At 44.3% G+C, this 5955-nt stretch overlaps 1 non-coding gene across 1 annotated transcript; it reads left to right on the top strand.

Moving 5' to 3' along the window:
* Positions 1 to 5611: 5611 nt before the first annotated feature.
* On the top strand, positions 5612 to 5686 carry Trnap-cgg. Its single transcript has one exon. It is a non-coding gene; the product is annotated as a tRNA-Pro (tRNA).
* Positions 5687 to 5955: the final 269 nt, after the last annotated feature.

The following is a 5955-nucleotide window of genomic DNA, read 5'->3' as shown; positions in this document are numbered from 1 at the left end:
AATTTCAAAAAAGCTTCAACTAGACGATGGACAGCGAACTGCGGAATCTGCCCGAATATTTGTAGATTAAATAAACAAATTTACAGTAAGGAATTTGTTTTCATCTCCGACCAGTCCGAATTTGAAGAGGAAATGTATATGAAAAGAACCCTGGAAATTAAAGGTAGCAAGGGAGTCGCAGCAACATCATTTGTATACAATTATGTCATACTATGGATGGTAAATTGACTCGAAAGTCATTTATTTCCGCCTATTGTGATTTGGGCCCCTTCACACGGGTCACTCCCTCACCGATCTAAGGAAATTTTTTTTTTGGGAACTGCCTTTAATGTGAAGGTTTATGTGCTGGCTTATTCACATTCATCTTGTAACAAGTATAAGTCATGTAACTGGCGAGAGACGACTATTTTTGCTTAGTACAAGCTAGCTGCTTAAAGTTTTTTTTAATTGTTCCCTTATTGATAAAACATGTTTAAAATCTTCTTATTGTTAACGTCAAACCTTGCAATATCCTTTGCATAAAGCTATTTTAAAAGAGTTTTTTTTTACTGATGTCATATATATATATATATATATATATATATATATATATATATATATATATGTCAAGTTAAAATCTCATTATTGGCAAGTTGTTAATGTCATACCCGGTAATCTCCTTTTCATAATGAAAATTGTCAAGCTATTTGAAATTGTTTTGAAATTGTTTTAAGAAATACCAAACTTAAAAATTTATTACTGAGAAAGCCTTTTAAAATAAGATAACCTTAGCAGTGTGTGTTATTTCACCAGCACCTCGAGGCCCCTACTTCCACGATAACGTTTTTGGAATAACGTGTGTACTTGAGTTGTTGCTTGTGAATCGCCCTAACTGACGGTTCATTCTTATTCTGGGCTTCCTGTGCATCTTCAAATAGGTCATCAATCGGCAATGGAGCAGCTTCGATAGTGGCATATCCGTGCATGAAAACTACGTGATCTGATACAGCATCGGGCATTATTGCAGAATATTGTGCACCGCCGCACGTTAGAAAAATGACCTTCCATTAACAAGGCGCAAATCTGCTCACACAAGTACATCTGAACTCGTTAACTATACCATTAAGATAGTAGGACAGTCATTTATAAATTTGGAGCCACACAGAGGAAATTTCGTATTCAACGATTACGGATAACGTCGGTAGTAGTTTAGTTTTAAGTCGATATACGTCTTTACACAGGATAAAAATATCATAAACATACCATTTAGCTTTATCCTGACAGCCATTCAGGGATGGCTGGAGGACAAATGTATGGATGTACAGGCATATATCACTAGGGGTAAGGTAGATACTGCCTACACGAAAATTAAAGAGACCTTTGGAAAAAAGAGAACCACTTGTATGAATATCAAGAGCTCAGATGGAAAACCAGTTCTACGCAAAGAAGGGAAAGCAGAAAGGTGGAAGGAGTATATAGAGGGTCTGGTGAGCAAGTTGTATGAGACAGGCGAAATACTCTCAGACTTCAAGAAGAATATAATAATTCCAATCCCAAAGAAAGCAGGTGTTGACACACGTGAAAATTACCGAACTATCAGTTTAATAAGTCACGGCTGCAAAATACTTACACGAATTCTTTACAGATGAATGGAAAAACTGGTAGAAGCCGACCTCGGGGAAGATCAGTTCGTATTCCGTAGAAATGTTGGAACACGTGAGACAATACTGATCCTTCGACTTATCTTAGAAGATAAATTAAGGAAAGGCAAACCTACGTTTATAGCATTTGTGGACTTAGAGACAGTTTTTGACAATGTTGACTGGAATTCTGAAGGTGGCATGGGGTAAAACACAGGGAGCAAAAGGCTATGTATAATTTGTACAAGAACCAGATGGCAGTTATAAGAATCGAGGGGCATGAAAGGGAAGCAGTAGTTGGGAAGGAAATGAGACAGGGTTGTAGCCTATCCCCGAAGTTATTCAATATGTATATTGAGCAAGCAGTAAAGGAAACAAAAGAAAAATTTGGAGTAGGAATTAAAATCCATGCAGAAGAAATAAAAACTTTCAGGTTCGCCGATGACATTATAATTCTGTCAGAGACAACAAAAGACCTGGAAGAGCAGTTGAACGGAATGGACAGTATCTTGAAAGGAGGATATAAGATGAACATCAACAAAAGCAAAACGACGATATGGAATGTAGTCGAATTAAATCAGATGATGCCAAGGGAATTAGATTAGGAAATGAGACACTTAAGCAGTAGATGAGTTGTGCTATTTGGGGAGCAAAATAACCGATGATTGTCGAAGTAGAGAGGATATGAAATGTAGACTGGCAATGGCAAGAAAAGCATTTCTGAAGAAGAGAAATTTGTTAACATCGAGTATAGATTTAAGTGTTAGGAAGTCTTTTCTAAAAGTATTTGTATGGAGTGTAGCCATGTACGGATGTGAAACATGGACGCTAAATAGTTTAGACAAGAAGAGAATAGGAGCTTTCGAAATGTGGTGCTACAGAAGAATGCTGAAGATTAGATGGATAGATCACGTAAATAATGAGGAGGTACCTAATAGAATCGGTGGGAAGAGGAATTTGTGGCACAACTTGACGGGATCAGTTAGTAGGACACGTTCTGCGGAATCAAGGGATCATCAATTTAGTGATAGAGGGAAGCGTGGAGGGTAAAAATCGTAGAGGGAGACCGAGAGATGAATACACTAAGCAGATTCAGAAGGATTTTGGTTGCATTAGTTACTCGGAGATGAAGAAGCTTGCACAGGATAGAGTAGCATGGAGAGTTGCATCAAACCAGTCTCTAGACTGAAGACCACAACAACAACATGCAGGATCGTTGTCATATACCAAACAAGCCATACAAACAGTAAGTCAAAAACGTGTCGTCTTCCGATTCACTGTTTGCCGGCAACTGCAGCATCGGACAAGTATGCACAAGTGCGATCTACACAGGACTTCGCAGGATCGAGCATCTTTTTCTATTTCTGTTCCGTCCAGATTTTGAAGCGAGTTGGTCCAGTGTGCGGCGGTCGGGAGCCTGCCTCCGCAGCATTGTCTTCCCCACAGCGCCACGCACAGAGCTTTCGTTGCACGTAATTCGCCCACTATTCCGGGTATGGTCCACGTCCTGGGAAACAGTACGCAACACGAGTGGTCGAGTCACTGTAAAGCATGTGCTGTGTCTGCAGTACTGGAGACTCTGCGTACAAGTTGAGATGTGCAACGTGGCTCTCGGTACAGCGCTAGCCGAGCTGGGAGCAGGGCGGAGGAGAAGCGCGGAGAACAGGTCCCGCCCCGCGGTCATCGACTCCGCACGCCGCCAGCTGCTCCCTGCCGACACCCGCCCATCCTCCCACTACGCCCGCACTCTCAGCTAGCAACACTGTCCCTCAAACTAACGTGGCTGTTCTAGCTCTCGCTGTCCGCCGTCCGAAGCCTAGTTATTCACATCAACTCTAAAAAGATTATAATGTTGATTACAGGGCGTTCGGTAGCACCCTCATCAGCGCCCTTAAGTAATAGAACCCAGTACGTTGTCCTCCATGCTGAGTGTTCATCGGAGGTGAGAGTATCATCTGGAGTGCCCCAGGGAAGTGTGATAGGTCCGCTGTTGTTTTCTATCTACATAAATGATCTTTTGGATAGGGTGGACAGCAATGTGCGGCTGTTTGCTGATGATGCTGTGGTGGACGGGAAGGTGTCGTCGTTGAGTGACTGTAGGAGGATACAAGATGACTTGGACAGGATTTGTGATTGGTGTAAAGAATGGCAGCTAACTCTAAATGTAGATAAATGTAAATTAATCCAGATGAATAGTAAAAATAATCCTGTAATTTTTGAATACTCCATTAGTAGTGTAGCGCTTGACACAGTCAGGACGATTAAATATTTGGGCGTAACATTGCAGAGCGATATGAAGTGGGACAAGCATGTAATGGCAGTTGTGGGGAAGGCTGATAGTCGTCTTCGGTTCATTGGTAGAATTTTGGGAAGATGTGGTTCATCTGTAAAGGAGACCGCTTATAAAACACTAATACGACCTATTCTTGAGTACTGCTCGAGCGTTTGGGATCCCTATCGGGTCGGATTGGGGGAGGACATAGAGGCAATTCAGAGGCGGGCTGCTAGATTTGTTACTGGTAGGTTTGATCATCGCGCGAGTGTTACGGAAATGCTTCAGGAACTCGGGTGGGAGTCTCTAGAGGAAAGGAGGCGTTCTTTTCATGAATCGCTACTGAGGAAATTTAGAGAACCAGCATTGGAGGCTGACTGCAGTACAATTTTACTGCCGCCAACTTACATTTCGCGGAAAGACCACAAAGATAAGAGAGATTAGGGCTCGTACAGAGGCATATAGACAATTATTTTTCCCTCGTTCTGTTTGGGAGTGGAACAAGGAGACAAGATGCTAGTTGTGGTACGAGGTACCCTCCGCCACGCACTGTATGGTGGATTGCGGAGTATGTATGTAGATGTAGATGAATATCAACGCAGATACGGATTCACGAGATCAGCAGACTCCATCCCCCCCCCCCCCCCCGTCCCCGCCCCCACCCCCCCAAAGGCTTTTATATTATCACACATTCGTATACTGACGAAATAATTATTACGCCTGACCACAGTGAAACAGTGCTGCTTCCTTCTTCGTGGCTTTGTGAGCAAATGATGCGGTAAGGAGAGTAGACTATGCGATATGAAGTATCCAGACACGTAATAGTGGACATCAATATTAGGTCTGTCCACCCTAGGCATTTGTGACGGTTTCAACCGTTGGGAACGCTTTCAGTGAGATCCAGAATGAGATTGTCACTCTGGAGCGGAGTGTGCACTGATATGAAACTTGCTGGCACATTAAAACTGTGTGCCGGACCGAGACTCGAACTCGGGACGTTTGCCTTTCGCGGGCAAGTGCTCTACCATCTGAGCTACCCACTCACGACTCACACCCCGTCTTCACAGCTTTACTTCTGCCAGTACCTCCTCTCCTACCTTCAGAACTTTACAGAAACTCTCCTGCAAACCTCAGATGGTAAAGCACTTGCCCGCGAAAAGGCAAAGGTCCCGAGTTCGAGTCTCGGTCCGGCACACAGTTTTAATCTGCCAGGAAGTTTCATATCAGCGCACACTCCGCTGCAGAGTGAAAATCTCATTCTGGAAACATCCCCCAGGCTGTGGCTAAGCCATGTCTCCGCAATATCCTTTCTTTCAGGAGTGCTAGTTCTGCAAGGTTCGCAGGAGAGCTTCTGTAAAGCTCGGAAGGTAGGGCACGAGGTACTAGCAGAAGTAAAGCTGAGAGGACGGGCCGTGAGTCGTGCTTGGGTAGCTCAGATGGCAGAGCACTTGCCCGCGGAAGGCAAAGGTCCCGAGTTCGAGTCTCGGTACGGCACACAGTTTTAACCTGCCAGCAAGTTTCATATCAGCGCCCACTCCGCTGCAGAGTGAAAATCTCATTCTGGAAACATCCCACAGGCTGTGGCTAAGCAATGTATCCACAATGTCCTTTCTTTCAGGAGTGCTAATTCTGCAGGTTCGCAGGAGAGCTTCTGTAAAGTTTGGAAGGTAGGAGACGAGATACTGGCAGAAGTAAAGCTGTGGGGACCGGGTGTGAGTCGTGCTTCGGTAGCTCAGATGGTAGAGCACTTGCCCTCGGAAGGCAAAGGTTCCGAGTTCGAGTCTCGGTCGGGCACACAGTTTTAATCTGCCAGGAAGTTTCATATCAGCGCACACTCCGCTGCAGAGTGAAAATCTCAGTCTGGAAACATCCCCCAGGCTGTGGCTAAGCCATGTCTCCGCTATATCCTTTCTTTCAGGAGTGCTAGTTCTGCATGGTTCGCAGGAGAGCTTCTGTAAAGTTTGGAAGGTAGGAGACGAGATACTGGCAGAAGTAAAGCTGTGGGGACCGGGCGTGAGTCGTGCTTGGGTAGTTCAGATGGTAGAGCGCTTGCCCGCGGACGAC

The sequence above is a fragment of the Schistocerca piceifrons genome, chromosome 6 (assembly GCF_021461385.2).
Source record: "Schistocerca piceifrons isolate TAMUIC-IGC-003096 chromosome 6, iqSchPice1.1, whole genome shotgun sequence".
Lineage (NCBI taxonomy): Eukaryota > Metazoa > Arthropoda > Insecta > Orthoptera > Acrididae > Schistocerca > Schistocerca piceifrons.
The sequence above is the reverse complement of the archived record's forward strand: the minus strand, read 5'-3'. Positions and strand labels throughout refer to the sequence as shown.